This window comes from Lissotriton vulgaris, chromosome 3_1 (assembly GCF_964263255.1).
Source record: "Lissotriton vulgaris chromosome 3_1, aLisVul1.2, whole genome shotgun sequence".
Classification (NCBI taxonomy): domain Eukaryota; kingdom Metazoa; phylum Chordata; class Amphibia; order Caudata; family Salamandridae; genus Lissotriton; species Lissotriton vulgaris.
This window is the reverse complement of record NC_141689.1, coordinates 134,444,779-134,453,204: the sequence shown is the minus strand read 5'-3', so window position 1 is coordinate 134,453,204 and position 8,426 is coordinate 134,444,779.

The window sequence follows — 8,426 nt, the reverse complement described above, 5'->3', positions numbered from 1 at the left end:
CCTAATAGATGATCTGTTGCCATTGGCTAGCCTAATTATTCCCCCTGCTATTTGAGCCAATCTGAGCTGTGTTTTGACTTGGTGTTCACCCCATTCCAGTTTGTCATTCAAAGTCACACCCAGATACTTAAACGTGAGAACTCTTTCAAGCCTATTTGGGCCAATGGTGGGATTGGAGCATGTTTTTTGGGGGGGATTAAAAATCATGTATTTGGTCTTTAGGGCATTTATTTTGAGACCATGGTCTTGGCAAAATGCCTCAAAGCCCTCAAGAATGCACTGGATCCCCATTGGGGATTTCGATAGCAGGAGGGTGTCATCCGCAAACATGATTGCGGGCACCCTACTGCCGCCAAGTCTTGGTGCATCTGTATTGGGGACATTGTTAAGGTGATTGATTACCCTGTTGACAAAGAGGCAAGACAGGGTTGGTGCAAGAACACAACCCTGCCTTACCCCTCTGCCAACGAGAAATATTTGTGAGAGGGTACCCGACCTCCCGCACCTGACCTGAGCATAATTGTGAGTATGCAAGCAAACAATGATGTCTAAAAGAGCAGGAGGAACACCAAGATCAGCAAGTACTGTCCATAATTTGCTCCGCGGAACCAAATCAAAGGCTGCGCGGAGATCGACAAAGACGGTGTACAACGAACCCCCCTCCACCCACACATTCTTCCAGAATAAAAGGGCCAAATGAAAAATTTGGTCCATCGCCGAGACCTTGGACCGAAACCCTGCCTGGTTTGTGCTTAAGACAGGGTTATCCATCATCCATTCCTGCAGGCGGTCAAGTATCAGCCTCGCAAAAGTTTTTTGTGCTACATCAATGAGGCTGATTGGCCTATAGTTGGCTGGGAGCAGAGGGGGGCCCTTCTTGAAGATAGGTACAATCTCTGCTCCCAGCTAAGTGCTAGGGACTGCCATTCCCCCAAGAATTGCATTGAAGACTTCCAGTAGATACGGGGCCCAAACCCTGGGTTGGTGCTTAAATAAGTCACCCGGGATTTTATCTAACCCAGGGGCCTTGCCCGAGGGTAATTTGGATATAACATTATGGACCTCCCCCAGGGTGAATTGCAATGTCTCAGCACCCTCGACAATTCCAAGTTGCGCGCTCGAAGGTAAATGATGTTTCAGCGTCAGGTCATCACGATGCTTAGGGGAGCTAGGGCTAACCTCTTCGTATAGGCTTCGAAAGTGGTCCTCCCAGACTGAGGCCGGTATATTAGCCTCCACAGCCTGAGTCGGCTCGGCAGACCCTGTTTTCACTATCTGCCAGAATTTGGGGGCGTCTCTAGTCTGAAGAGTGCCCAGCATATTGTCCCAGTTGGAATAATCCCATTTCACCTTTGCGTGGTGGATTGCTTGCTTTAATTCCGCCCTTCTGATCTTAATTAAATCAGTATCCCTTGGGCATTTCAATACAGCGAGGAGGTTGGCCTTTGCCTTCCTGCAAGCTGAATTATACCAAGAGGGTCTATGGCCCCTGCGGATCCCCTTCCGCACTATTGGATTTAAAATTCCACAAGGGTGTCCACCAATTTCGTATGGAGTTTGCCCAGCTTACTGATTACATTTTCTGACTGGAAATGACTGATAAGAGCCTCGACACGCTCAAATATGGGGAGTAGCTGAGCAAACAATCATTTAACCCGGATAATACTTCTCTTTGCATAATTATGAGTACCTAAATCCTCCTTAGGTACTTCTCCAAATGTATATTTTTAATCAGTGGTGCAGTGAAGAATATTTTAGGTTTAAAGGAACTTATATGCAAGTATTGCAATTTTTGTTTCTTGGGTTTTCTTTATTTTCAGCAGAAAGAAGCTAATGAAATCCCGATATTTTCAAAACCGCTTGAGTTCTCACGTGTAATTAATGGTCCCATTGCGTGTCGGGGAAAAATTTAACAGCATGTTTTCATACTACCAAAATAATATCTTCAATGTTTAGTTATGGCTCCCATGCTGCTCCAGTTGACAAGATGAATGCTCTCCAGTGCATCGAACTGAAAAGAGTAAAGTGCTGAGCAGGAGCTGCACTGAGTCTTACTCATGCAATGTATGACTTATGAGTCCAGGCACACTGTGGGTTAGTATGCTATATTTATTTGCAGGCATAACAGTGAAAAACAGCTATGAATGAAATAATAGTTAGTATACAGTCAATCACCTAATAGAAAAGTGCTTGTCACATTAAGTGCAGATATTCTGTGAAGAGACTCATCAGTATCAAGAGGCATAGAATATATAGCAAGAGAAACACAGGTGCCACCTTTAATTTTGATGTATTAGGTCATTCATTAAGGTAGATGGTCATGTGTTCATCTTAGGAAAGTGGCCATGTGCAGGGCGCCATACTGATAATCTTAGATTCGAATGCATTGAAAACATGCAAGTTAGTGTGTGAAAAAGTTTTAATTTCTTCAGAAGATTAGGGTCAGAAAGACAAGTGTTATCAGTTCCCTGTAAATGTTAGTGGATGTCTTTCAGGCTGTAATTATTGCAGCTTTTTTCCTAACTGTTTCATATTGTGTGGGCTTGGCCTGAGGGCATTGGGACACTTCACAAAAAAACAAGGTGTACATCTACGGGGAGGTTAAGTGACTTGTACAGAATCGCAGGATGTTGAGCTGAGGTCCACGATTCAAACCAGGGCCCAGATTAAGAAAGACTTTGCCTTGTCCTTGCTTCAACAATGTAAAGGCTTAAGAATGATTTACAAAACTACACAAGGCACAATATGCATGAGTTTATAAATAAATGTGTTGCAGCACAACAGATTGTGCCACGTTGCTTTTGATCTCCTAATGGTAGGCATTTGATGGGTGAAGCATGACAATCCCTATGCATCAACGATTACATTTTATACAATCCTAGATTTACTGACATCTAAAAACCTGGGATTACACCAAAATGGTGCACCACTCCAACCATGGCGCAATGAGGAGAAATATCTTTATTTATCCTCGATGTTTCTGCCTTCTGCATCACAAATCCAAAAATGATATTGCTTCTTTGGATTGTTTTGTCCAGGAAGGTATTCCTTTCTGAACAAAAACAGTCTTGCCCATAATGCATAAACCCTTTCCTCCGTGTGCAAGGGTGCCTGCATTGGAGCTAGGCAGCCTCAATGTGCTAGGTGAGAGGTGAAAAGCACCATATCTCAGAAGATAATCAGGTCTCTCCCGTTAGCGCAAAAAAGAGTAGCAACTTTGCATGCTGCCCTATGTTTGTGAACCTCTTGTAAATATGCCCCCTGGTTTCCAGGGTCTAAAGGTCGGCAGCTCAAGTCACTAGGCCACATTTCATTCCGTCTGTCAAGCTGACCCATCAAAAGTGTGTAAATGTTCTGATAGCTACATGAAAAGTGGTCTCAAACAATGGCTTCTGGCATAAAACTGGCTTCAGCTGCACACAGGAGAATCCTCTTCTCCTCATGCTTAGATGCCATACAGGACATTCACAGGAGAAGGGTTCTTGCCAGCTTCTTTTTAGTCTTCCTCACTATAAATGATTGAGCCGTAATCCTGCCAAAGATCCATTTCATATAGCAAAATATCAATCTATAGGCTTTAATATAGAGAAATAACAATTTGCTCTTAAATGTGTATTGACTTTAAAATATGCTTCCCATAAAAAAAAAAAACTGTTATAACCTATGTCATCAGAACTGTTTTCCTCCTGGTGAACCTGTCAGGCCTGAAGCTGTAATAATTGGCTTCTCACCTTCAACAACTGAGCACTCATGTATTGCGCTTATGTTTTCCGCAAGGAAAGAATCAGTCACTAAATGCTAGTTGGTAAAGCAAAATACTATGGCCCACATATATTGTTTTTACAAGTAGCGATTACCTAATTGTAGTTAGGTTATCGCTAATCCTAATGTATGAAACTCTTTTGAATTTCATAAGCGATTCTTAATGAGTCGCAAATACACCTACCTCATGCATATTAATGAAGTAGGTCGCAATTTTTAAGCCAATTAGAATCTACACCATCACAGGGATGGTGGCCTGCTGAGGTCAGCAGACCATCATGTCTGTGATTGCTTTAAAATGAAGTAATCTTTTTTGTTTTCAAATGCAGCACATTTTCCTTAAAGGAAAACAAGTTGCATTTAAAAAGAAATCATGAAACTTTGCAGTGTCATTGTTTAATAGTAGACAGTGGTACAAATAACATATTTTCCATTCTTAAAGGGGAAGGGGCCCTCTGGGTACTCCTTCAAATGGGGTTACCATCTTCTTCGAGGAGTCAGTGAAATATGAATGTTTTGTGACCGTAATTTGGTCGCAAAACATTCGTACCTCTCATTCAGATTCAGTATTTGGAAGGGACACCCTAAACACACACCTTCCAAATACTGAATCACAAATACACATTTGTGTTTTATACATATGTAAAAGCATTTTTGCAATCGGAGACGGAGCAATCGGCCGTTTCCAGCTACAAATATGCTTTATAAATGTGGCTCTAAATCTCCTAAGGGGGCCTTACAAGGGCAAATCTTCCATATCCACTGTTTGTCGAGGGGATAACTAGCACCAAAACCTTTGCCTTCTGTGATAAACTGTGCAATTCCATGCAACAAAATATATATCTGTAGGTTTTAATAGAGTTCTACACCAAAATGTGAACATATGCTTTTCACAATAAATAAGTCAGACCTACTACCTTTTCATTATAAACATTCAAGCCAATAATTTTATCATTCGTTTGTCACCATGCAAAGTCAAGCCTACTATAGTTCTTCATCATCCGTATCCAACAAAGCCACACTATTCACATTGTTGTTTCAATTAAAGAAAAATGTCCTTTAGAATTCCATCCTCTGCATACTTGAGTGTGATCTGGGATTTCCTTATCTGAGGGGGAATTGCCTTTATGCCACATTAAAAGCTAATCATGCTTTTTACATCTTCTATAAGCTGTCCACAGACTCACTATCTGGCATACAGTCATAAATGTACAAGTGTAAAGAAAATCACAGTTGGCCAAACAAAAGACAATCACTCCTAAGAGAGCCTAACAAGGATCATTGAATTCACAGAGTTTTGTTGGGTAAGGGTGTGCCTTAAAAGAGGTTATTACTTCCCCTCTTACAGACCTGTGCAATTTCATCTTCCAAACAGGTATATACCCTGAAATCTGGAAAACTGCGATCACCAACCCTTGTTAAAGAAACCTTCCCTGGACCCCTCTGATTCAGTCAACTACAGACCGATTGCTTCCCTCCCCTTCCCGGCCAAAATCTGCGAATCCATCATGAATAAACAACTGGCGAATTTCATCGATCACCATCAGCTCCTAGATGACACCCAGTTTGGTTTCAGGAAGGGCCATGGGACTGAGACGACATTGATAAAGGCCTCAGATGAGATCAGGACCATACTGGACCAGGGCGGGGCAGGGCGGGGCAGCGATCCTGGTTCTTCTAGATCTCTCTGTGACCTCTGTACATTGCAGGAGTTGCGTCGCACTTGTGACGCTATTCCAGCAATGCGCCGCCCGTACACCACAAGATGCATCACGCATCTGCCCTTCCTTGCACCATGGTGCCGCAAGGAGGGAATTGCGTGACGCATCAGTTCTAGCGCATCCCTGCTGATTTGCAGAGATGCGCCAGAACTCATAAATCTGCCCCTTGGTCTTGTGATAGCGGAGGGGTGCGTCTCTGACAGTGAGATTCTGCTGCCCAAAAACAGCGTGAGTGACTATGTTTTAAATTTTCCTCCATAGTAACCAGTCAAATGATCACCCTAAGATGCAAGCTCATGAGGCCCTATCACCACGCTTCAAATGTATGTATCAATTGTAGCATGCTTGCACATTTGGAGGCATTTGTCATTATTTGCTGTCGCTCGTTTTCACAATCATTATTTCAACCAGCATGTTTGACTATGACGCATTTGGGAGCTTAATAGGTTGATGTCTGGGAGGCATTAAGCCATCATTTGCCGTCTTATTCACGAATAATACATCAACCGGCATGTGTGATAATGACCTATTTATCAGTATGATGAGTGGATTTTTTTGATGTCACGCCGCTAGTTAGGCGTTTTTTCTTGACTAGACACTTGTTCTGGAACTGCAAGGAGGCCCACACCCTTGCTTGTTTAAAAACCCACCACCAGATGGGTCGTTTTGGATTGTGAATATGTGTTTGTGTTTGAAGTGTGTATCACGCTTTGTTGACGTTTTCCAAGGGTTCATACCCTTTGGCCATGATGGCGAATGGCAGTTCATCCTGTCATATACATAATTAATGTTGAGAATACTTTGGGATACTAAGCCACATTGTGACTCACGCAATAATGAGCCATGTATGATTTGTGCTTTACATATTGTAATTCTACAACCATGTACCCTTTTTCTCCTTTTCTTTCCACAGAGACCATATTAGGTCATTTTTCATGATAATGCCTCACTAAGGGCCAACTCAAGCCCCGAGGCTAAACCTAGCAGCCGATTTTTGCTGTTAAGTTTTAGGACCATAGGCATTTAACATTTAGTTTAGAATTAAGTTTTTTTGTAGGGAACAACAGAGGTCCTGATGAGTAGGCAGGAGGAGTCTGCCTATGAAACATGTCATGAAGACAAAGTAGACCATACTTGTTTTTCTACTTACTAACCCCCTTTTTAATGTTCCCAGCTTGCAAAGCCATTAAAGTTAATATTTTCGACTAGCCAGGGAATTTTTACCCTTTTTTTACACTACCATTCACGTAAATAGGCCCGTACACTCCTTAACACATATCACTATCCTCATCACATCACATAGCCTATTGTCAAAAATATAAGAGCTGCCGCGTCACTCGTAGGTCGAAGCACGCCCCGCCCCGTAGAGGGACGGGAAAACCCCAATGATGGGAGAATGACACTATGGGATTCATAGTGTGTGAGGGGTATTTTAAAAACACACAGTGCCCTCATTCTGCCACTCGCAGAGAAGCCTGATTTTCAAATTGCAGTGTATCCAAGAGTTTAGAGAATATACAATATCATATAAAATAAGTCACCACTCACATTGATAGAATCCTAAAATTTCCATCAACACAACTTTGAGCTCATTACTATTCAAGGCCGCATAATTTAATTCATCACACAGAAAATAGAAAAATATATTTTTTTATTTTCGTTTTCAGGATATAAATGTTACTCAAAAGATATACAAAAACATCATCATCAAAATATACACAAATGACGATAATTCAATCACTGTAGACATAAATAAGATTCCCCACATCACCCATTCATCTTTCATTCATCATCACAGAATCATTCCACCAAACTAACATCACACATTCCATCAATCACATCCAGTTAGCACAATACAAAAACCTTGGTACACATCGCACACTAATACACTGAGGTTGTCCTGTGGTGTCCTCTCAGCGGCTCTCTGGGGAACCAAGATGGTATTAGCAGGACAGAAGGTAAACACACCGATGCGCGTTTCAGTGCCAGGCCTGATCTAGGGCCGCACCTTTATCAGGGCATGTATACGATGGGGAACAAAGGGGCAACAAAATATCAGGACAACGGCCACTCTGTGATAAACAAACAACATAACTTTTAGAATAATACGTGGCTAAAAAATATTTTTTTCTTGTAAAGGTTATTTTGCAGTAGTACATTTAATAAATAATTACATTGAAACAAATTCCACAGTATCAAGATCATGAGTGCAACTTCTTATAGTCAGCATATTTTTTTATTATTGTATGATTCAGAGAGTGCATGCAGTGAGCTCAAAGAGTGTAAAACCAGAGATACCAAAGGATTTTTTATAACATCATAAAATATACTATTGGCCCAAGATGGCCAATTTGCACTGGAATCCCTTGAAGTAACATACTCCATTCATTCATTCACACAGTCGTTGAGTCAAAAAGAACATGTGCAGCAGTAGGAGGGAGGGGAAAAGAAGATGTTCACAGTTGCAAGGCTGCTGTTATCTAAAAAGTCACGGGTGCCGTTAAATTCCCGGTAAATGTATCATGCGTACTCAAAGTTTAGGCTCACCACTAGAAAGCCCTCTTAACATTTACTTCAAATCCGCGTGGTGCAGGAAGCTATCTCGCACACTTCTAGGAATGTTGTTTACGGGAGTTGCATTTTTCTCAATGAAGGTGCTCACCTCAACAAGGATACACGCGATCGACCCAAACTGAGAGGAGGCTCTGCTGAGAAAGAACCTGGTTCAGTGACCATCCTATCAGTTAGAAAAATATCAGGGGTCAAGACAAATGGGGAGAGTGCACCCATCCTTAACGTGAGACTTACTTATAAACCGGAAAAAGATGGAAACAGGAGACAGCTTCGTATGCACAGTTTCAAGGATTAAGTTGGTCGGCCTAAAAAAAGAGAGAGGATACATCAAGGGCCAGAGTCGCACCAAAATTCTCGGTTCAGTTATCC